Source organism: Leucopleurus acutus, assembly GCF_964270905.1.
Source record: "Leucopleurus acutus genome assembly, chromosome: 11".
NCBI classification, from domain to species: domain Eukaryota; kingdom Metazoa; phylum Chordata; class Mammalia; order Artiodactyla; family Delphinidae; genus Leucopleurus; species Leucopleurus acutus.
Window position 1 is genome coordinate 92271872 of NC_139152.1, and position 25479 is coordinate 92297350.

The 25479-nt window shown below is 46.5% G+C and overlaps 1 pseudogene across 1 annotated transcript; it reads left to right on the plus strand.

Annotated features, from left to right (window-relative positions):
- Positions 1-1209: 1209 nt before the first annotated feature.
- On the plus strand, positions 1210-1445 carry LOC309968960 (signal transducer CD24-like; annotated as a pseudogene). Its single transcript has one exon. The product of its transcript is annotated as a signal transducer CD24-like (transcript).
- The last annotated feature ends 24034 nt before the right edge of the window (positions 1446-25479 follow it).

Genomic DNA, 25479 nt, shown 5'->3' on the forward strand with positions numbered 1-25479 from the left:
CTGTTTGCCTCCAAAGTTGTACTTTAACTTCTATGCTATACTGGTCTCTGACACAAATGACTGGAATTCCCCCTTCAGACCTACCACTTCTCCTTCAGAGCTCCCAGAGACTTACAGGTGCTCCTCAGCTACCACAAGAGACCTCTTTTTCTCCCTCCTGGCATCTGTCCTTGTCCTTTGATCATCCCCACTAGGAAGCTCCCAGACTCAGTTTCTCTGCTCTGGGCTGAAGATATTGTTTGTGTCATTGCCTAAGGACTGGGTTCCTGCTGCTGTTCCAATAATCTTACTCTCCCATCATCTTCTTCTTGGCTAGCAGCACTATTCACAATAGCCAAAGTATGAAGAAAACCCAGATGTCCATCAACTGATGAACGGATGAATAAAAATGTGATCTATCCATATTATTCAACCATAAAAAGGCATGAAGGACTGATACATGCTACAACACGGATGAACCTCAAAAACATGATGCCTAGTGAAAGAAGCCAGACGCCAACTGTCCTATACTGTACAATTCCACTTATATGAAATACCCAGAATACATACATCTATAGGGAAAGAATGCAGACTAACGATTGCTAGATACTAGCAGGAGGGGAACACAGGGAGTGATTGCGTAATGGTTACAAGGTGTCCTTTGGAGGTGATGAAAATGTTTTGGAACTAGATAGAGATGAGGGTTGCACAACATTGTGATTGTACTAAATGCCACTGAATTGTACATTCTAAAAATGGCTAATTTTATATTGTGTGAATTTTGCCTCAATAAAAATACATACACACAGAAATAAATAAGTAATGCCAGGTCACCTGTGTATATCCAGTTGTATCACTCTTTCATCTGACTTACTTTTGTCTTCATGTCAGCCATCCTTGGTACAAGATCCTGGGCTGGGGCTGGCCTAGCAGCATAGCCCTGCTTGGCCTTAAGGTCCCCTGCCCTCTGGTCCCCACTGTGTCTTCCCTGGCAAGTGGGGAAAACTGCCCCTTCAGGGGACCTCTCCCACCTGGTGCCTGCCATGGGGATTAGAGTACCTATTAGTCTGGGCTCTTCACTGCAAGTGACAGGAACACACACTGGCTGATTAAGCAGAAAAGGAGCTTATTAAAAGAATTGGTTGAGACTTTGCCTGCGCCCACCCTGAGCCAGCGATCCTCCACGAACCCCACATCCAGTGAGACATGCTGCGCGCCGACCGAGTGGACATGGGCAGAGCGATGGTAGCCAGGCTTGGACTGGGGCTGCTGCTTCCGGCACTGCTCTTACCTATGCAGATTTATTCGAATCAAACAACGGTTGTAACACCTTCAAATACTTCTCCCAGCATACCTCAGCCGCCCCCAATCCAGAGAATGCTACCACCAAGGCAAGAGATGGTACTCTGCAGTCAAAAGCCAGTCTCTTCGTGATCTCTGTCTCCCTTCTACATCTCTACTGTTAAGAGACTCAAGCCAAGAAACAGCTATACTTCCTCATCCTCTCAACCTAATTCAAATGGCATCCAGACATCCAGCGTGCCAAGGAAAAAAACAAAAAAAACCCAGGTCGGCTTCCCTGGTGGCGCCGTGGTTGGGAGTCCGCCTGCCGATGCAGGGGACGCGGGTTCGTGCCCCACTCCGGGAAGATCCCACATGCCGCCGAGCGGCTGGGCCCGTGAGCCATGGCCGCTGAGCCTGCGCGTCCCGAGCCTGTGCTCCGCAACGCGAGAGGCCACAACAGTGAGAGGCCCGCGTACCGCAAAACAAAAAAACAGGTCTTCATTGAATGAATCTGCTAATTCCACACAATTTATTGACAGAAACTGTTGAGGATCCCAAATTTGATTGGTTTGACTAGATGATGAATGTCAATATTAAATCTGCTGGCATTTCCTGTACAAGATGAAGAGAGACAACATCCAAAATTAGTTAAGAGATGATTTCCTTAAATGTGGCTTAAGAAGTATGGACACATAAAACTCTACCTTGAAAGTGAGGATAGAGTTTATCTTACTTAGAGATAAAGAAGGGGATGTGGAGCAGGGATTCAGTTTTTCTTTGGTTCCTTAAATTTATAAGGCCATGAAACAAGGAGGTAGAACAGAAAGCTTCCACGATTCTATTTATATGTACATTAGAAGGAACTTCCAGGTTTTACTGTAAATCCTCAATGTGTTGTTTCAGTGGTACTAACTTAATGCTGATGTACTCTGGATAAAATTTTTTTTTTTTTTTTTTTTTTTTTTGCGGTACGCGGGCCTCTCACTGCTGTGGCCTCTCCCGCTGCGGAGCACAGGCTCCGGACGCGCAGGCTCAGCGGCCACGGCTCACGGGCCCAGCCGCTCCGCGGCACGTGGGATTTTCCCGGACCTGGGCATGAACCCGCGTCCCCTCCATCGGCAGGCGGACTCTCAACCACTGCACCACCAGGGAAGCCCTCTGGATAAAATTTTATGTTAAGCTGCCACTGTTCTCTTGGAAACTGAACTCTGTCCTCTGGGGTTTGGGTTTGACATTGCATTTGAATTTTTATATAGTCATTGATATGTACCAGGGCAATAATGGATTGGAACCTACCCCAAATCCAAGCATAATGAGTACATTTTGCTTATATACTTATCCACTCTTGTTATTCAAAAAGAGCACTAGATTCTTTTAGCGAAACAGATAACAAAGAGTAAAATTACATGGATCTCAACTAATTTCAAAATGCTTTTTTCTTCTGCATATGTCAAATACTTTTAAGAGTTTCTGTTTGGAAGGTAGAATTGACAAGTCTTGAAATTAAAAAGGCAAATATGTGAAGGAGCCGGGCTGTAAATCAAATATTTGGGAAGTGAAGACTGGAAGCTCGCTTACCTTAGAATCAGGAAAACTTTTATACTCTTTTCTGTAAATACTTCTTTTTAGACTGAATCAGAACAGCCCCATTTGGAACACTTTCTGTATCATTCAATCTTTTTAGATAGTCAGAACCTGGTCCTAAGCCTAAAGTGGGCTTGATTTTGGAAAGTAAATCTTTTCACAACTGCCTGATGCACAGAAACCTTTTTAAAAATAGACACTCCCTAAAGTCTTTTGTTCGCATGGTCACACACTGATGCTTAGCTGTTCCAAAATCTAAAATGGCCACAGTAGTCTTGATTACCAAAGTCATTTTTTTTCCATCTTTAGAAACCTACACTGGAACAACCGTATCGAACAGATCTCAAGCTACTGTGTGTGAACATTCCCTTTTGTTTTATACCTGAATGCTATACATCTCTTTTGGATTGTATATTGTTTGTGCATTTATGCTTTGATTCAGAGTAACTTCTCATGTTAATGGAATTGATTTGCATTAAACACAAACTGTGAATTAAAAGAAATGGCTGAAAGAGCAAAAAAAAAAAAAATTGGTTGAGGGGCTGACGGACCTGGCTCGAGGCTAAGCTTCAAGGATCGAGGCCCTTAAATGGCCATAGAAACAGCTGGATGAGCGAAACGCCACCATTGCAGCTCCTCGAGGACGTTTCTGCGCCAGGATTTCTCCCTAAAGCGTCTGGAGCCACTCACCACACAGAGCATCCTTCCTCGAGTTCTCACTTCCTTCTCCTCATCTACCCGGGTGAGTCTGATTGGTGAAACTGGGTCACATGTCTGTGCCTTAGCTGCAAGGAAGGCTGGGAAGCCAACATTTCTGGGTCCCACCATGGAGAGATGGGGCTCATAAGGCTGGAAATTTCTCAAGTATAGCAAGGTGTTGAAAATGTGGCAGGTATACAGAAAACATGACAAACAGCAGACACAGTGTTTATTATTCCTGAACTGTTTAAAGGACCATGCAGCAGCCCTAGCTCATTTGACATTATCTTTCTTTTCTTCTTCTTCTTTTTTTTTTTTTTTTGGTGGTACACGGGCCTGTCACATTTTTTTTTGTGGTACACGGGCCTGTCACTGTTGTGGCCTCTCCCGCTGCGGAGCACAGGCTCCGGACGCGCAGGCCCAGTGGCCACGGCTCACGGGCCCAGCCGCCCCGGACCGGGGCACAAACCCGCGTCCCCTGCATCGGCAGGCGGACCCTCAACCACCGCGCCACCAGGGAAGCCCTCTTCTGTCTTTTAAAAGTCTTTATTGAATTTGTTACAATATTGCTTCTGTTTTATGTTTTGGTTTTTTGGCCGCGAGGCATATGGGATCTTAACTCCCCGACCAGGGATCAAACCCCTACCCCCTACATTGGAGGGCGAAGTCTTAACCACTGGACCGCCAGGGAAGTCCCTGACATTATCATTCTCATGAGGCAGCTTGGGACTTCTGCAAGCAGAGACACAGCATGGCCAGCTCTGGTTTTTGACTGTCCAAAAACTTTACACCCCTCCTTCCCCTCCCCCAGACATGTAGATCTCATGGGGCTGTCAGTCATAAAAATCACCCACCCTACCAACCCCTAGTTATGGGGTAGATAAATAACTCAGACTGGATCAACCATTGTATCCCATTTCCCAACAAGAGTGGTTGATCCAAGGGGGTCCATGACCCAAGTCCTTGGGATTGATATGATGATGTATGTGTGGGTGGAGAAGCTCTCTTTTGCCCTGGAGTTGTTAATCTGGAAGGAAATTTATTTATTTCAGCTGGTGGCTGTCTTCCCTGGCCACATGAAAACACTATATGCAGTGGGAGAAAATTAGGTCAGCCTAGAGTGAAGCAGAGATGAGAGATGGTGAGACAGCCAGGAAAATACGGTTTCATCTTCTGGATCCAGCTAAGCCTGAAGTCATTCCATCTCTGGTTTTTAATTACATGAGCCAATAAGTTCCTTTATACAGCTGCAGCTACCGGGAGTTGGATTTCTATCATAACTGAGTCTTTGTAATAAACCACCCAATCCCTAGTGGGAAATTTACTACGAAGCACTTTTCTATCCATTATCTTATTTGATAGTGGGCTTTAAAGTAAGGAAGAGAGAGCTTTAATAATAAAAAAAATAGTGAATATTATTATCGACTCAATACATGGAAGAAAACTTGAACTCGGAGAGGTTAAGGGACTTGGCCAAGGTCACACATCTAATTGTGGCCTGACTTGGATTTGAACTAAGTTCTTCCTGCCTTAGTGTTCAGCACTTGTCCTAGAATGTTTATAGGGGCTCCCCCCATAAACAATGTCAAATTTTATTTTCAGAACTAATGTCATTCCTCACAGTTTACTCTAATCCTTGGTATACTCGGGCCTTTCAAAGTCAGGTCTCAGCTCCTGAAAACATAATAAAGAACTGAAAGAGCTTATGGAGTTATTCTTCCTAGGGCGTTTTCATTTTCAAAATGTGTAAAGGTCAAGGTATAAAGCTTTGAAGGGGAAATTTCAGTCACTGATTGTGGGCAGGAGGGACTCAGATCCCCTGGAACCTGAATCCCCATACCTACATTTATGGGAAACTCTGGCCTTTTCCCTAGGCCTTTTCCTAGCTAGAACATTTTTTTCTGGGAAACCCAAGAATTTCTAGACAGTAGGGGACACAGAGTCAACATGTCTTTGGAGCCTGATATAATTCATGGGACCCTACACTCACCAAACCAGGTCAGCCCCTGGAGGTTAGTTATTTGGGAAGGAAAGGTGATAGAGAAGGATCATGGGAATTGAAATTCATTGAGCACATGCTAAGAATGGCAAATAGAATTCATCTCCACCCTCAACTTCACTCATGCATTGACAAGAATGCCAAGGCGGCCTCCAGGCTCAATTAGTAATGTCTGCCCTGGGTGCAGGATAGGACCTGGTGTAGCCAACAATCTGCCCTTTCTGGCTATGAACCAGGCTCTTTACGTCCTTAACCCCAAGTTCTCACAACAACCTCTGAGCTGGGAGTTACTTATTTTCCAGAGGAGGAAACTGAGTTTTAGAGAGGATGTTACTTACCCCATGGGAAAGCTGTTAAGTGGGTGAGTCATTAAGAATTCACAAATAAAATAAACAACACACTACCCCAACAAAAACAGCAACATTATGTATCATTTACTGTGTGCTTTCCACATGTAAGACACTGCAGTAAGCCTGTGTGTGTATTATCTTAGTTCGTGTCCCGAAAGGCTGGTGGGGTAATTCGCCATTTGACAGATGAGGGCAGTGAAGAGCTGAGAATCCAAGTGTCATGTCTGACGTCACCGGCTTATCAGGAGCAGAGCGGAGGTGGAAGCTGGGTGTGCCCAGGGCTCTGGTGCCTGGCTCTCTGACTGTTACTTCACACTGGGTTATTTTCATAATGCGTTGTGGTTTGGTCCGGGAGGGGGATTCTGAGAATGTGATGGGCTAAAATATGACAATTCTGGCAAAAACTGGCTCAAGTGTTTCTGGAGAGTCTTTCTAATAAACCCCTCTGCAAGGATGGTTTCCACACATCAGGCTTGTTCAGAACAGGCCCATCCCTTGTGGCCAGCCGCCCATTTTAGGCTTTTTGAGCAGCCGACTCCCCACCATGGTACTTACAGCCCCGCCTGCCCCAGCCTTTTCCCATCTGGCTGAGGCAGAGGCCTACAGAACTTCCTGCATGAGGAGGCAGCCTTGGGAAAAATCCTCGGGTGTTTTCATCCAAAACACTAGGCAGCTTGGCACTTGACAGGAGCGTGGCCACTGGTCCTGGCTGGGTGATCTTCAGCCAATGGAGGTTTTCTCATCTGGAAAGCAAGAAGGATGGCTTATGTGACATGCAAGTGACTTTGCTGCTCTGAACGGTGTGAAAGGCCTGAGATCATCTCTGTGGTCACCCTCAGACCCTGTTCACTCTTGTTCTCTCTCCCTCTCCCCTCACTCAACAGATTGCTAATAAGTTTTCCAACATCTTGTTAAGAAAATTTTCAAACAGCACCAGAATTGAATCCATTTTACACTGAGCCATCATAGACCCACCTGGCAGATTCCACCCAGTTCTCTTCAGCTTGTTTCCCTGGTGACCACGGAGGCAGAAAGCCCCCCAAACACAGCTCCCTGAGGACACAGCGTGAGATTCAGTCAGTTTTCCCCACTGTTCGTATCCCTCATGCATCCCCCGCTTGCCCCTAACTCCTTTCTCTGCTGGTAGTCATCTCTCTGGCCCTATGAATGTCCATGACTTGCTGTAATGACCCCAGATGAGACCCTCGGTGCCCTTCTCACAGGACATCAGGGAGGGAAGGAGCTTGCCGGGTGGGACGTGGGGCAGGGCACCCATTTCTCAAGAGGTCACTTTGTGCCCGGCACTTGTCATATGCTGTTGTTTGTATAACATTTCTCCCCCAGAGATGTGGAAGCAATAAGTAATCGATGTAGAAACTTCGGGAAACTCCACAAAAGCCTAATAAAAGTCTGAAAACCATCCATGAGCTCCGCCCGCAGACAGCAGTACTAGCATGTCCCTCATTGAGGGCCTACTGCGTGTTGGGCGTTGTGTGTATTACACATATTTCCTCAGTAACCATATTCAGTAGGTACGTATTTGTTATTATTGCCAATTCCCAGTTGTGAAAACTGAAAGGCAGAGAAGTTAGGTGATTGACTTACATCCGCACAGCTAGGAAGGGGAGGAACTGGGATTTACACTCCGTCTGTTCTAGAGTTTGTTTTCACCACCAGCCTAAACTGTTTCCCTGAACCTGTTATACGTGGTTTAGGTATTTTTCTGGGCAGTAACATTTGAAATGCACAGGTATATTTATTTTTAATAAAATCAAGATCATGTTATTTTGTTTTTTATTTTATTTTTATTTAAAAAAAATTTTTTTTGGCTACACCGCATGGCTTGTGGTTTCTTAGTTCCCTGACCAGGGATCGAACCCATGCCCATGGCAGTGAAAGCATAGTCTTTTTTTTTTTTTTTTTTTAATTTTTGGCTGCGTTGGGTCTTTGTTGCTGTGCACGGGCTTTCTCTAGTTGCAATGAGCAGGGGCTACTCTTCGTTGCGGTGCGCGGGCTTCTCATTGCGGTGGCTTCTCTTGTTGTGGAGCACGGGCTCTAGGTGCGCCGGCTTCAGTAGTTGTGGCATGCGGGCTCAGTAGTTGTGGCTCGCGGGTTCTAGAGCGCAGGCTCAGTAGTTGTGGTGCACGAGCTTAGTTGCTCCAAGGCATGTGGGATCTCTCCAGACTAGGGCTTGAACCCGTGTCCCCTGAATTTGGCAGGTGGACTCTTAACCCCTGCGCCACCGGGGAAGTCCCCAAAGCACAGAGTCTTAACCACTGGACTGCTAGGGAATTCTCTGAGATCATGTTATTTCATAACAGACTTCTTTCACTTAACATATTTAACCATTTCTATTCAGATATTAATCCTCAAAATAACCCTCTCAAATAGATAGTGTTATTTACATTTACAAATGAGAAAACTAAAGACTACAGAATTAAAGATGGAAAATGGAAGCTCAGAAAGGGAAATGACTTGCCCAAGGCAATGGTAAGGGGTCTAGTGGGATTTAAACATCGGACTAAAGCTGGTACATCCTACCCCCACCCCTGCCTGTCACACCCAGGGGCACAGCCTGCATGGGGTCGAGGAAGGCAACCGCAAAGCATTTTCTTCAAACCTCCCTAGATTAGATCACACTTAGTTGCCAACTGAAGCCTGGCTGCTTGCTTTCTCCTCCTCTCTGGAAGCTGGAGCTACTTTTCACGAAAAAGTTCTGCACACAGACGCCCCCATGCAGGGGGGACACTTGCTCATCTTTCCAAGATGAGAGATGGGTCATTTCCCAGCAGGAAAAAGACAATTGCAAGGATTAAATGAAGGAATGTATCCTACACATTGTAACACTGTAGGAGTTCAATAAATGATATCTAATCATCATGATCATCTTCATCCTCATCACTGTGGCAATAACAAAACTAGTCATCAAAGGTACGATTTTCCTTGAGGATGTCTTTATAAACTTCACCACTAGGTGGCAGCTGCTACCACACTGGGTATTTGCTGCTCTGGTTTGGTGCAAGACAAGGATGTGTGTATAGCTATCTCTGCGGGCCGTCTTGGAAAGGGGGAGCAATATGAAAAAATAACCCCAAAATTCCTATATTTGGATTGAGCTATTGCTTCTCCTGGCAGGACTGGCTCCTGCCGGCCTCACTACCTGCCTTTGCTTAAGCTTTTCCTCTGTTTCCATTCTACTCTTGTCAGATCTCACATCATTCTGCAAGCCTTTCCTGACCCCTCCACCTAGACCCCAGGTAACATAGCCTCTGTCATCCCTTCTCTCCCCTATCACAGCCCATGATTCCACCTTCCAGTCTCTGGTGGGAGGCGCCCAGTAGGACTTGGAGAGTGATGGTCATTCTGTAAATATTTACTGTTCTCCCTCTCTGTGCCAGGCATTAGGTGCTAGGGACCTGCAGGTGATCTTTCTTTGAATAAAACAAACCAGAATCCTGAAAAGGACCTCTGCCAAGGGAATCATCAGTCCTTGAAAATCAGGACTCTGTCCCTCTTTTCACTTCTTTATAGGTGCAATGTATGACATGTTAAATAATAAATTAAAATAATAGGTCCTAAATATTGTATAGGACACATTAATACTAAAAAGTTATTTGTTGTCTATCTGAAATTCAAACTTAGCTGGGCATCCTGAGTTTTGGTTGTTTTTGGTTTGGTTTGTTTTTTGGTAAATCTGGCAAAAGGCCTTGTTTGCGCAGGGGAAGTACCACATGGCGTGTGACTGCAACTCCATGAAGGGCCCGTGAAGTATAAGCCTGTTCCTATTGAGAATCAAAGGTATTTTGGAGTTTAATGGGCTACTGTTTTTAAAACAGAAATCCCTCTTTCCAGGTGATTATATGTTTTGGGGCCTTTTTAGTGGACCCCTCCTTAGAACTTAGACTCTCACCCCAGAAACATTTGGTGTGATTTACGGAAAAAGCTTTGGTCTTAAAGCAGAATCGTGGTAGGGGTGAGAGGGCAGGAGGAGAGGTAGGGGAGAGTGCTTTCTCTCACTACCCTTAGACAGGTTTAACTTCCAGCTGACCATGTCGGTCTTCGACGGAGCCTGCTACGTGATGTTCCTTTCTGGTCTTGAAGGTTGCATCCCAGGAGGACGCTCACTGCCCTGCCCATTCGGGTACAAATTGAGCCAATCAGAGGCTCCTCAGAGGGTGCACACAGACCTAGCCAGGTGGGCCGTCAGCTGATTCTGGACACTCTGCAGAGGCACTGGGGTGGAAAGAGCACTGGACCTGGAGTCTGAGACCTGGATCTGAGTCCTGGCTCTGCTACATTCCGGCTGGGTGACACTTAACCTGAAGTCATTCACTAATCTATTACTTGGCTACTAGATTCCCTGCTAGGTACTGTGATATGAATAATGCTAATGAGACATTCCTCTTAAAGTCCCAAAAGTTAACTAATGTTGAGCAACTCACTTTACCTCTTCTTTTCCTAATCTGAGCCTCCATTTCCTAATCTGTAAACTGGGGATGATAATATGGACCTATAACTTTTTCTCTAAAGCCCTAGGCACATGAGGGGCCAAATGCGCTTCCAAATTCAGGATGTTTCTGTTTTTAGGAGGGTAACATAGCGTATATACACCATGTATTCCATAGTAAGTAATTACAACACATGGCTATCAAAACAAATGACTTCACACTGGGTGGGATAAATTCCTCCCTCCCCTGTGTGTACTTCCTGCCTCTCCCATTCAGAAGTAGGATTTTTTCCCCCCTCCCCTTGAATCTGGGCTGGCCTATGACTGTTTTGGACATTAGAGTATGGCAGAAGTGATAATGCCTTTATGAGGACTTGCAGCTCTGCCTTGGTCCCTTGGAGCCTGACTTACCATGTGGAAGTCTGATTATCCTGCTAGAGGGACCACATGAAGAGGACCTGAGACCACATAGAGAGGAAAAGGGCCTCAGCTGAGCCCAGCCACACAGATATCCCTGTCAAGCCACCAGACATGTGAATGAAGGCATGTTAGACTCCAGCCCAGCCCAGCCACCAGCTGAATACCACCAAGGGACCACTGTTGATGCCATGTGAAGTGGAAGAATCACCTGACTGAGCCCTGCCCAAATTCCTGACCCAAACTATTAGCTCTAGCAAAATGGTTTTTCCTTTAAGCTGATAAGTTCTGAGGTAGTTGGTTGCACAGCAATAGAAAACTGGAATCCCCAGTAGAAGAAGGAATCTCCTGACAGCCCAATCTGCCTCCTGTACCCTGGAGTCTGGTCTCCTCTAGAAGCTCTAGAGAGGTGTAGAAGAGGAAGAGGTGGACGGGATTAGTATAAAGAGCCCAGGAAGATTACCAAAGTTAAAAAGGAATATGCCCTTTAACCCAGAAATTTTGTTTCTAGGAATCCATCCTGCTGAAATCCTCCTGCACGTACTTGCCAAGATGCACAAGCAAGAACGTTCACAGCCGTGGTGTTTGTGATCACGAACAATTGGAGGCAACCTAAATGTCTATTAGTAGAAGGATTAACTAAATCAAGATACAGTTAAACAATGCAACAGTACAGATGTATTTTTTTTTCAAATGAGGTAGATCTGTGTGTAGTGGAAAAGGAGCAGTAGAGTCATCAGACGTATATCAATATGTCCTCAATATGTTGTTGAGGGAAACAAAGTAGGTTACAGAATGTTATATTGTTGTAAAATAAAGATACTTCTGTGTATATATACAGATGTATTTATTCTATCTCTGTATCTGTATCCAGTTCCAGCCCTATCTAGCTAGCTGTCTATCTATCTATCTAAATATCTATCAACCTACCGTCAGTCACTCATCTATCTATGTGGGAGGACGCTCTAGCAGATATTTGTTGCTTCTGCCTGTCCAGAGACATTCATTCTGGTTTCTTCTGGAAAGAGTATCCGGATCTCCTCTGGTGAACTATTTCTTCCCCACATTCCCGCTGGGTACTTTGAGTGGGACTCTTCCTCCCACCGCCCCTGGGGGTGGAGCGTGAGACTCAGCCCTGGCCAATCAGGGCACCAACTTTTCTCAGCCACAGCGATTGGTTCCGGCCAGCCAAGCTTGTCCAATCACAAGTCAGGCCTCGAGTGGGCACTCCAAGGAAGAGTCTTTTTTGGCTCTCTGACTCCGGAGGGCAGTGCCTCAGTGATTGAGAAGAAATCCTTAGAGCTGCCTCTTACAGGGGCGTTGCCCTAGTGAGGCTGCAGATTAGTTTCCGACCTTGGAAATCTGGGATATCAGAATTGACAAACTTGCACCCTATGAGTGAGCACCATTGCTGCTTACAAGGGCTGGTATCTTTGCTCAAAGCTAAAACGCCCTAATAGATACAGAGGCTCACAATATTTTAACAGTGGTTACTTCTGAAGAGTGAGAGTTATGAGACTTTTAAGTTATGCTTCTATATTATTTATAATTTTCAATGAATGTGTACTACTTTTATCATTTAAAAGTACATTGTTAAGGCATTGGACTGGGAATGTCTTTCTCAGTTTATACCAATCCTTTCATTTCCCATCTTCCTGGTTTCCTTAAATGGGTCTCTTCAGTTATAAGCTGTGTAAAGCAAATCAAGGTGGGCCATACATTTTTTATAACAGCTTTATTGAGATGTCATTCACATACCATAAAATTCGTCCTTTTAAAGTGTACAATTCAGTAGTTTTTAGTGTAGTCACAGAGCTGTGCAACTGCCATCACTAACTCCAGAACATTTTCATCGTACCCCAAAGAAACCCAGTATCCCTTAGCAGTCACTCTCCACTTCCCCTTCTCCAGCTCTTGGCAACCACTAATCCATTTTCTGTATCTGTGGATTTGCCTCTTTGGGGCCTTTCATATAAATGGAATTATATAATATATAATCTTTCGTAATTGGCTTCTTTCACGTAACATAATGTTTTTAAGGTTCATCTCTGTGTTGTAGCAGGTACCAATACTTCATTCTTTTTTTTTTTTTCTGTGTAATTGAAAAAAACCTTTTTTATTGTGGTAAAATGTGCATAAGATTTACCATTTCAACCATTTTTAAGTGTACAGTTCAGTAGCATTAAGCACGTTCACATTGTTGTGCAACCATCACCATTACCCATCTCCAGAACTTTTTCATCATCCCAGACTGAAACTCTGTACCCATGAAACAGTGATGCCCCGTTCATCCCTCGCCCAGTCTTTGGTAACCACCATTCTACTTTCTTTTTTTTCTTTTTAAGAATCTTTCTTATTTATTTATTTTGCCTGCGTTGGGTCTTTGTTGCTGCGCGCGGGCTTTCTCTAGTTGCGGCGAGCAGGGGCTAGTCTTTGTTGCGGTGCGTGGGTTTCTCGTTGCGGGGGCTTCTCTTGTTGCGCAGCATGGGCTCTAGACACGCGGGCTCAGTACTTGCGGTGCAGGGGCTTAGTTGCTCCACGGCATGTGGGATCTTCCCAGACCAGGGCTCGAACCTGTGTTCTCCACATTGGCAGGTGGATTCTTAACCACTGCATCACCAGGGAAGGCCCCCTTGTTGGTTTTTTGTTTGCTATATTTTCAAAGTTTTTTTTAGTAGTTCTTCTGAGGATTATATTTAACATCTTAACTTAAAACAATCTAGTTCAGATTAGTACTAACTTAATTTTAATTGTACACAAAAACTTTACTTCAGTGTAGATCTGTTCTCTCTCTCCTTTGTGGTATTGTCATACAAATGACATCTTTATGCATTATAAGTCAATCTATCAACATAGTTTTATTTTATTTTATTTTATTTTTATTTTTTTAAATTATTTATTTATTTATTTATGACTGTGTTGGGTCTTCGTTTCTGTGCGAGGGCTTTCTCTAGTTGCGGCAAATGGGGGCCACTCTTCATCGCGGTGCGCAGGCCTCTCATTATCGCGGCCTCTCTTGTTGTGGAGCACAGGCTCCAGATGTGCAGGCTCAGTAGTTGTGGCCCACGGGCCCAGCCGCTCCGCGGCATGTGGGATCCTCCCAGACCAGGGTTCGAACCCGTGTCCCCTGCATTGGCAGGCAGATTCTCAACCACTGCGCCACCAGGGAAGCCCCAACATAGTTTTATTTTATTTGTTTATTTATTTTGCTTTTTGTTTTTGTTTTTTTGCAGTACGCGGGCCTCTCACCGTTGTGGCCTCTCCCGCTGCGGAGCACAGGCTCCGGACGCGCAGGCTCAGCGGCCATGGCTCACGGGCGCAGCCGCTCCGCGGCATGTGGGATCTTCCCGGACCGGGGCACGAACCCGTGTCCCCTGCATCGGCAGGTAGACGCTCAACCACTGCACCACCAGGAAAGCCCTCTTTGTCATTTTTTAAATTTTGTTTTCCCCTACTTGCCTCCAGAGTCCTCTTTGCCAACTATGTGGCAGGCTTGAGGTGCTAAGGAATTAACACCCCTGAGGGCTGGAAGGAGCCCTCAGCCAATGGCCAGTGGGAGTGGTATAAATACCCCAGCTCCCTCACCCCTTGGGTGGAATAACTCTGACTCATGTGTGCCACACTGGCTTCCAGGGTGCCCAGCATGATTAACTTTGGCAACTGGCTTGATAACGCACCCTCCATTGGCTACCTTCCCTTCATCTCATTCCCCACTTCCCCACTTGTAGTTCCTGGTATCACATCTCATTCCCCACTTCCCTACTTATAGTTCCTGGTATCACCTCCCAAGTTAGCCACTTGAACTGAAATAATTTTTTAAAGAGTTGCTTATTGGAGAACCCAATCTAAGCCTAAGAAACAGGCAATTATGAAAAAGAAAATGGGTAGATTCACAATGTCCACTGCAGCTCTATTTACAATAGCCAGGACGTGGAAGCAACCTAAGCGTCCATCGACAGATGAATGGGTAAAGAAGATGTGGCACATATATACAATGGAATATTACTCAGCCATAAAAAGAAATGAAACTGAGCTATTTGTAGTGAGGTGGATGGACCTAGAGACTGTCATACAGAGTGAAGTAAGTCAGAAAGAGAAAGACAAATACCGTATGCTAACACATATGTATGGAATCTTAAAAAAAAAAAAAGGTTCTGAAGAACCTCGGAACAGGACAGGAAAAAAGACGCAGACATAGAGAATGGACTTGAGGACACGGGGAGGGGGAAGGGTAAGCTGGGACGAAGTGAGAGAGTGGCGTGGACATATATACACTACCAAATGTAAAATAGATAGCTAGTAGCCGCATAGCGCAGGGAGATCAGCTCGGTGCTTTGTGACCACCTAGAGGGGTGGGATAGGGAGGGTGGGAGGGAGATGCAGGAGGGAGGAGATATGGGGATATATGTATATCTATAGCTGATTCATTTTGTTATACAGCAGAAACAAACACACCATTGTAAAGCAATTATACTCCAATAAAGATGTTAAAAAAAAAAAGAAAGTAGGTAGATGGACTGAATAACATAATGAGCATAGATGGATAAAGAATTAGCAGAATATGGAAAATAGGAAAGAAAAGTTAAGTGACATGGATGATAGATTCAGAGATTCCTATACCTGTCTAAAAGAACAGAAATAATTCAAAAGAAAATTAATCCAGGAAATAATAGAAGAAAATCTCCCCAGGCTGAAAAAACCCACAAATCTTCACATTGAATGGGCTATAAACAAAGAACAACTCATCCTGATGAAATTTGCAAACCCCAAGGGTAAAAGAGAGTCCTAAAAGCTTTTAAAGATAAAAAAGCAGGTTACCTACAAAGAACCATGTTTTGATAGGGCCAGAAATTGCATCAGTACCACTGAATGCTGGAAGACCATGGAACAGTCCCTTCAAAGTTCTGCTGAAAGTATTTGGAACTTAGAATCCTCTGCCTGGCCAAAAATCATTTATAAGAGGGGGGAAAATAAATATATTTAGAAACATGCCAGAGCCTGGATCCAGCGTCACTTTCAATCAAAAGGAAAAGTGAATCGGAGAGCAAAGTTTGTGGTGCAGAAAGTAAGCAGGTGAGACCTCACCACTCCCAAGGACCCTGCTCAGTTCCTGTCTCCATGTGCCAGGGGCCCCCGCTGGACCCCAGAGGTCTCGCCTTCCTCTGAATTCTCCTTTTTAATTTCCCGTATCGCCAACCTGACATTTAATCATGCGCTGCCTTGAGACATCGCATATACGGCCACAGCAAACCCTCCCCCTCTTGCACTGCAGCTTCACTATTCATGAGTTTGCTTGGCCTTCCTGCCTGGATTATAAACATTCGATAATAAGGATCATATCTTGTACATAATCAATAAATAGTCACTGAGCTTTAACAAAATCAATCTCTCTCTCATTTCACAGAGTATTGCATCCCTCTGCTGCCAGCCACTCTTTCCCCATCTAAACTGCTCTAAACACCTTCCCAAAACTCAGCCTCCTGGCTTTTTCTCTCTCTTTCCCTTCCTCCCTCTCCAGCTCCATTTTTCTTTCTCCCACTCCTCAGCTCTTTCTTCAGGCCACTTCACATTGGCCTCTGTGCTTTCCCACGTGTTCTGTATTCATTCTCCCGATCAGGATAATCGAAGCCAAGAGGCAAGGAGGTGAAAGGTGTATCAGGAGCCCGCCAATGTGCCCAGCAGTGTTCTAAGCCCTTTGTGTGGGTTAATGTATTCCCATCTCGCAGCTGTCCTATGGGATAAGGACTGTTATTTGTCCCACTTTTCAGATGGGGAAATCAAGACACAGAGAGGGGAAGTAACTTGCTTGAGGACTCACAGCAGTTGATACATGGAGCTGGGATTCTAACCTGGGCAATCTTGCTCTTGCTTTTAACGATAATGACTTTCAGAGGCATTGCTACATCTCACCCCTTGTCAAACAGTAAAAGCCCAGAGATTTAAAAACAAGTGGGATATATTCAGGGGACAGGGGGAGAACAAGAGAGCAGAACTGGAGAATTAGGATTGGTGCTAATGGGAGACAAATGAAAAATAGTTTGGAAGGTGGGGTATACAGCAGAACAGTAACATGTGACATACGACCTGTATATTGTAGAGTTTACAAAGCATATGCACGTGCTCATTTCACATTTCACTTGACCCTGATAACAAAACTTGGAGTGGGGAGTCAAGGGGATCACCGCTCTTGACATTTTACAGATGAAAGTCTGAGAGGTTAAGTGACTCGTTCAAGGTCACAGAACCCATAAACGGAGGAGCAGGCACTTGAACACTAGAGCTTCCTGACTTTGGGCACAAATAACTAACTGGAGCATAAGCTGCTGAGTGGAGATACAAGATGCCAGTCAGGGCTTATGCAATATTTAACTGATTCTCTGAAGTTACAAAACATGCTGTTGCTATTAATATACCTACTGTTTGTCTTCTAGGAAAGAACCAGTAGTATTTTTGGTTAGGGTTACACAGGGGAAGGATTTCCTCCTCTACCCCTTCAAGACAAGTCACTCCTGCCCAGGCAGCTGCCCACCCCTCTCCAAACAACCCTAGTTTCGCAGAGACCCGGCAGAAGAAGGCGAAGGAAAGGGAGCCGGAAACCAGGAGACAGTCTTTATTTCCACGATGCAGGAGTAACTTCCGTTCCATCTCATCAGATAGTTCCAACATGCTCTACATCTTTTTCCGATTACCTGGCGTTTGGGTAGGTGGGAGGGGGAAGAGGGAGGCGGCGTGGTGCAGAGCAACGCAAGGGCCCACCTTGACAATTTAAACACACCGCAGGAGGCTTGTGTCTTCACAGAAATGTTGTTGGAAAAAGAAATCGTGACCTGCAGCCCCCCTGGAGCCAGAAAGCCAGCACCCAGAGCTCACCTTGGCCCTCTGTTTCCACTTGGCCATGGGACAGGATCCTGTAAAAGGATGGGGGCAGGGAGGCTAGTCCCCAGCGCTGCTTGAGCCAGGCCCCTGGGGACCAAGCAGTCTCCGGCCCCATGTCCCTTCTGACCACACGGGAAGGTCCCTTCAGCTAGCGTTTTCTGAGTGTCCCTCCTTGCCTGGCCCTGGGGAGGTGAAGGTGAATAACACCTGGTCCTTGTTCTTGATGACCTTGCCATTGACCAGAGAGGCACATTTGCATCTCATGACTCTAATTTCGCCAATGCATGAAGCAGCGGCTCGCAGGGGCCTGTGGGGTACAAGGAGATGGGGCTGTGCTGCCCTACAGGACAGACTCCTGCTGTTTCCAGCGTGAAACCCTGGCTAGACAGCTTCCTAGTGATGTGACCTGGTAAAGCCTCTGACCTCTTTAGTCTGGGCTTTCCCGGTTTTGAAATGGGGGAGCCCAGACTGAAGAATGTAATAGTCACCCTGCAGGATTGTCGAGAGGAGAAGAGGAACCTCAGGGAGCTGTTCACTACCCAGAGCAGATAGGGGGACTGGGAGCCAGGGGAGGAAAGGGTTAAGCCAACAGAAGCACCCCTCCCCCCAGAGGCTGGGAGCCAAGGGAAGTTTGGAAGGGAGGGGAGGTAGGGCAGGCCCGGGGGGTGGGAGATGAGGGTCAGGGCCCCATGTGTGTTGGAGAGCCTCTGGACCCTTCTCTGGGTCCAAGCTGTCCTCCCACCTCTGCCCAGGCAGGCAGTTTCCTGCCAGGTTGGGAAATTGCTTTGGCTTGGAATTTTTCTGCTGGGGGGATGGGGGAATGTTTTTGGAGACAGGTTCAGAATCTCCAGTTACCAACATTTCTGAGACAGGTCCAGAGGAGATGGACACGAATTGTACAGTCTCCAGTGGGAGGGGAGGAGGAGACAGAGGACGGCCAGAGGAGAAGGCTGTGCCGGACACCCCTTCCCAGCTCTGGAGCCACCCTTGGGGCTCTCTCTGCTGTCCCTCGAATAGGGCCTTGGAAGATGGCCCTACTCACTCCCCTGCAGCCACGGTCACTGCCGGTAAGAACCACAGCCCGACGTCGGAGGGAGTCCTTGACCTGCGCGAGAGGACACTTCTTCCCTCTCCAGTCGAGGATGGCTTAGGCGGGGGGGGTGCAGGCTGCTCAGAGCCACAGTACCGTGGCCACCCCACCTCGCATGACTGCCTACTGCTCTTTGAGGGCATTTCTCTCTCTGCTAATGGTCAGTTTCCCCTTCAGTGCTTGAAGGCCTCCCAGGTGTGGAAGGTGGAACTCACATTCATTGCAGGTAGTGCCCCCTTGGAGACAAACCCTCGCCAGCACCACCCCTCCCAAAGAGCTGATGGTGCTGGAGCCCTCTGTCCCAGCCTGCCCTGGCTTGGTTTCTCCAGCATGAGACTGTTTCCCAGCACGTCTGCAAACAAGGGGTGAGTACGCAAAGAAAAAAATGAAAATAGATCCCTCCCTCACACCGTATCAAAATCAGTTCCAGATGTATGTGAAAGGCTGGGACACAGGGCTCCAGCACCACCCCCTTACTCTACCCCTACCTTAGACCTCATTATGCAGTGGTTCCTGGTTATCCCACCCAGGCAGGATTATCTCAGACAACAGTAGCTGAGTCTTCATAATCCTAGACATAGGGGGTCTGGGTGGGAAAACAAAAGCAAAAGGGTCAGTACGGGCATCAAAAGCTGGCTTAGGAGAAACACAACAACTAAACACAATGTGCGATCCTGGATTGGAGAAAAGGTTGCTGTAAATGGCATTAAGACAAACAGTGAAACCCAAACAGGGACTGCATATTAGATAATAATATAAGATTGCCAGATGAAATACAGGATGCCCGGTTAAATGCAGATCTCAGATAAATAAATAATTTTTTAGTATATCCCATGTAATATTTTGGGACATACTTAAAATCATTTGTTGTTTATGTGAGATCCACGTTTAACTTGGTGTACTGTAAATTTAATTTACTAAATCAAGCAACCCTTGACATTATGTAATATTATTACATAATATAAAATCTCCTGAATTGGATAAAAGCATCTGAGTTACACAAGAGAACATCTATCTTCCCAGGAAACACACATGGAAACATTAAGGGCCAAAGGGTCAAAATGCCTATGATGTACTCTCAAACGATTCAGCAAAAATATTAATCACAATAATAAAATTAATGATAATTAATAACAAATGTTACCTAATGATGATTGTAACCCAAGTGTTCTTTTTTCCAAATGAAAATTTGGGGGAAAAAGCAAGGGCTGACGTAGGAAGCCAGGAAAGCTGAGTCCAGGCAACAAAGAACAGGAGCGGCTGCTCATCTCAACATTCCAGGAAGGGTATGGGGTGTGGACCATCTCAGACGCATGCCCTCCCAGTGCTGAAACTTTTTTCAGTAACTCCATCTCCAGGTCCCTGACAGCCACCAGGGGGCAGCAGTGAGAGACAAGGCCCAGGCAGTACAGGGTCATATTATGGTTATGATGTTTCCCACTTTCCAATGATGTTTATTGGCCATTGTCTCTGAATGCCTGTTCATGCCTTTTGTCTCTTTCCATTAGTTTGTCTTTTTCTTAATGATCTGAGTAATGCCTTATATATTCTAGATATTAATCCTATGTCACTTAGGTGTTGAAAATATCTTCATCTAGTTTGTTATTAGTTCGTTTTCCCCCCTCCCTTTATGGTGGGAAATTCATCTTTTGATGAATTTTTATGTAGTCAAATTTACTGATCTTTTTTCTTGAATGAGTTGTGCTTTTTATGTCTTCAGAAATCCTTCCCTGCCCCAAGGTCATAGAAATATTATGTATTTTTCTTCTAAAAGTCTTAAAGTTTTGCCTTTCACATACATTTGGAACTGATTTTGATATGGTGTGAGGGAGGGATCTATTTTCATTTTCTTTCTTTGCGTACTCACCCCTTGTTTGCAGACGTGCTGGGAGATAGTCTCATGCTGGAGAAACCAAGCCAGGGCAGGCTGGGACACAGGGCTCCAGCAACGAGCTGTGGGAGGAGAGGTATATCAGAAGTGGTCCTGATGCTAAAGCTAATGGAGGAATCTTCCCACCCCACACAAAGACAGTAGGTTTGACTAAGCCAGAGGTGGTCCCTAGGTGAGGCTGCAGGGAGGGAGGAGGACCTTAGTGAAGAATGGAAGATCCAGACAAGAGGGAATATAGTTTCAGTAACCGTGGTGGCTCCACAGTGGCCTCTTAGACAGTCAAGATAGTTGGTGAATTGAGCTGCTTTCCAAAGGTGGCCAGGAGTCAGGCTGGACAGTGACTGGGGTCTGAGCAGAGACCCCAGCCCCCTACTGCCTGCCCCTGCTCCTGCCCCAGCTGGGCACTACTGGACTAACAGGCCTTGGTCTTAACAACACTCCCCCACCTTGCCCTGGGTCTGAGCTCATCCATGCCGCTTGGAGCTCCCGGCCCTGGCGCAATGCTGCTGGGAGAGAACGATCTGATCGCTGAGAAGGGGCCTTTAGAGAAGGCAGTAGTGGGAGGGGGCTCATCACTCCGAACAGAAGGAAGCCCAGACCTCCCACAGCACGTGGGCACAGAACATGGGCTCTGGGCCACACTCCTTGGCCCTGCTGGTCATGTGACCTGGGGGAACTAACTTCATCTCTTGGCTTCACTGTAAGTGGGATTCTAATGGCAATCTACCCGAGCAAGTCATTGTAAGGCCTACAGATAATGAGGCAAACAGTTGATACTCAATACATGAGTGAAATCTATCACTTGCGTGAAGCTGCATAGCTGATAATGAAGCCCGTGGCAATTTTCCCACAACCTGCTTTTGTGACCTGTTTTCCTGTAACTCTCTCCATTTCAGCTACGCCGAACCACGCCCACGTGCTGCAACCATCTACTCTTGGGGTCTGGTTAGACACATTACGGCCCATCCATAGAATGGAATACCATGTTGTCATTAAAAAGAAGGGGATACACCTGAACCAGATGATAAAAAAGATGTTCAGATATGTTAGGAATTGGGTGAGACAGGGTACAGAACCTGTGTGAAGTAGGACGCTCTAATGCCACACTTGCAAGGCTATTGGTCAACATACATGGGTACACACACACACACACACACGTGTGCGTGCTTGTGTATGCATGGGTTATCTCCTGTAAGGATCCATGAGGAATTGTAAACACAGATTCCTTCTGGGGAGAGGGCCCAGTGGAGCAAGTCGGCGTTCGCGGTTCTTCTTACTCTTGCTGTGCAATTGACACCCCTACCAGAAACAACAAATGACCTCTGATGAATTGTTTCTTTATCTGTAATTCTTATTGTCTGTTGGTTCCTTCCATCCCTCCCTGGCCGCAGCCTGATGGGAGGCACAGGTGAGGGAAGAACGTGACTTTGGGAGTCAGGTGACCCCCATTCTCTCCCCAGCTCTGCACGAACTTCAGGATGACCTTGGTCGGGCCCCTTCCCCTCCCTGCCCTCAGCCTCCATCTGTAGAGTTAGGATGGTGCTGGAGCCGGTGACCTCCACGGGGCCTCCTGCTCAAGGATTCTCTGGCTTTCTCTGGTCTATTTTTGCCTGACACCTCTCCCAGGGGCTTGTGGGTCTGAGCTAATTTCCCTGGCTGGCCCGGATCCAGGCAGCTCAGGTGGAGAACGCCGAGCTAATGAGGCCAAGGTCATGGGCCAGTTAATGGCTCTTGGGAGCAACCCGTGGCCGGACTGCAGCTGGACTGCCCCTCTCCCACCGGTCGCTGGCCTTGGGCACAGGAGGAGGTGAGAAGAGCAAAGCTGCTCTGGAGCCCAGGTCCAGTTACCTTTTGTGACAGCAGCGTAGTGTCCCCCAGTCACATGACAAAGCAGGGAGCATGTGGGGTAGGGGTGGGGAGAGGACCAGATGTTTAAAAAAAGTGCATCCCCCTGCCTGTAAGCAGACCACACCTGAGCAAGCCAGGACGATGAGAACCAATTTTATTTCTTTAAAGCTACAGCAAGAGGGCACGGCCACATTCTCCTGGGTCTACCCACTGTGTGGCCTTGCTCCCTCTTTCTGAGTAAGTCACGTCCATGTGTCCTAATCCACATTAGGATTAGGGCTTCCTCTTTTACGTTATTACCTGTCATAAGGACAGGGGTTATCTGTTTTATTCAATGCTGCATTCTTCGCACCTAGATCAGAGCATGGCATGCATACAGTAGGAACACAATAAATATTGCTCGAGTGTAGCATGTGGAAAGATCCCACATGCTGTGGAGCGGCTGGGCCCGTGAGCCATGGCCACTGAGCCTGTGCGTCCGGAGCCTGTGCTCCGCAACGGGAGAGGCCACAACAGTGAGAGGCCCGCGTACTGCAAAAAAAAAAAAAAAAAAAAAAAAGTAGGCGTGGCTATAAAAGGCCAACATGAGGGATCCTCGGGGCGATGGAAAGACTGTGTACCTTGACTCCATCAGTGTCAGTATCCTGGCTGTGACATCAAAGAGGAGGCAAAATAAGTAGCATTTTGTACAACAAAATACAGTTAGCAGCCTTTAGCCCCAAAGGCTAAACTGGAGAACGGGCTGCGTGTGTACTAAATCTGTGTGTGTGTGTGTGTGTGTGTGTGTGTGTGTGTCTGTTTGCAAATATAGCATTTAAATGTTTATTTGCCAACATTTAAAAATTTTGCAAGATGTTACCATTGAGGGAAACTGGGTAAAGGGTACAGATGCAAAATAAAGTTTCATTTAAAAAAAAGAATGAGTGCACTCCCGCCTGCAAGGAGCTCCTGCGTAGGGAACGAGACCCCACCTCATGTGCCCAGGTCACTTCCGTACATCGCGGTGGGGTGACGTGGCAGGCCAGCGAGGACTTCCAGTGCAGCAACAGTGGAGCTGAGTTCTCAAGCAGCAGCATCTCAGAGGTGAGAGGAAGGGTGTCCGAGGCACACAGGATAGCAAGAACAAGCAGGGCGCCTGGGTCTTCTTTCCCCAAAGTCCCCCTGGTGGCCCGCAAGATCTCAGACCATCCCATTGCCAACATGCTTAATGCAGGCTATTTCCCACCTTGTACATACGAGTGTTAAGTGACGGACAAAATTATCGCCTTAAGTTTTTTCTTCAACATTTTGTGCCCACTGTTGCTTATCCGGTAGAACCCAATCATGGGAGAAAACGAGCAAAGATTCCCTTGTCAAACATCACACCAGAGAGCAAGCGTCTTTGTTCAGCCTGTCAAGATCATCTTTCACGTTCAGTTTAGTAAAAAGGCAGATGTTAATGTTTTTCCTGTTGAGATCGTTTCTTTTTTAAATGCATGGGTTTTCTTCTTGTTAGGCCTAGTTCTACTTTACATGTAATAGCAGCTGAGCGGTGGAAAGAGTGAGGATTTGGGGGTCAGAGGACCCTGTATCTGAATCTCAATTCTTACTTACTAGCTATGGTCTTGACCTTTATTCTCCCTGAGCCCCCATCCCTTGATCTCTATGATGAGAGTAATTATACTAAATGAGGCGGCAATACTGAATCCATGGTGGGAATTAAAGAGGAAACATTTGCCAAAGAACCTAGTATAACGCCTGACACGTGGTAAGCACTCAATAAATGATACTCATTATTACTGCTAATAATTCTACTTTATGTAAAAAATAAAAGATAGGCACCTTTGACAGTGTTTTACAAATAGTGCTATGATTTCTAGGGGGTTTGCTTGTATCAGCCGGGATACTTAAGGTTATGCTGCAGTTAACAAACAACCCTCAAATCTCAGTCGTTTACAGCAACAACATTTATTTCTTCTTTTTTATTTAACATCTTCATTGGAGTATAATTGCTTTATAACGTTGTGTTAGTTTCTGCTGTATAACAAAGTGAATCAGCTGTACGTATACATATAACCCCATATCCCCTCCCTCTTGCGTCTCCCTCCCACCCTCCCTATCCCACCCCTCTAGGCGGTCACAAAGCACCGGGCTGATCTCCCTGTGCTATGCGGCTGCTTCCCACTAGCCATCTATGTTACATTTGATAGTGTGTATATGTCCATGCCACTCTCTCACTTCATCACCTCTTGCTCATACTACATGTCCACTGTGGGTCAGGTGCAATTCCGCTCCTATCGTCTTCCCTCCCGAACCCAGGATAAGGGAGCAGCCATTTGCTGGAACATTACTGGTTGTCATGGTAGAGGAAAAGCGTCTTTTAATCAGCATTAAATGCTATGGCTTAGAAATGACACATAACATTTGCCTTCAAAACTCATTGGTCAGAACTGGTTACACATTCCTGCCTCACCATAAGGAGGACAGGAAGTCTAATCCTACCTTGTGTCTGGAAGGCAAGGGGGGAAATCACAAAAATGCGGCCAGCAGCCCCACTGACAGCCACGATGCTTTTGAGAAGCACTGCCCTGCCCAGAGGGACGGCTGGACAGTGAGAGGGAGGCAGGAGCCGGGGGGGAAGGAGGGATATAGAGATGGGCCCCACCTGGGGGGGCAACCCCAGGTCAACGGGCAGGACCGAAGCCAGAGAGCTCTGGGTGCCTTTCTCATCCGGACCCAACCCAAACGGAACCTGGCCCGTTCTGATCTGGCGGCAAGCAAGCCAGCCCTGCTAGGAGGTGAGAGTCCCACACGCTCGCATGAATGCTTAAGCTGTGTGTAATCTGTTTCCCTGGTTCTCCAGTTTGTGGGCAAAACAGAGTCACAAAGCAGTATTTCTCTAGCTCCACCCCTCCTGCTTTGCTGGATCCCAGGGCCTATCGGATTCTTCTAAGGGTCTGGGGAGCCCCCAGGCAGTGCCTCTGGTGCGCCACCATGCTGGCCCCCCCCCCTCCGCCGTGGCTCCTTCCGGGTACC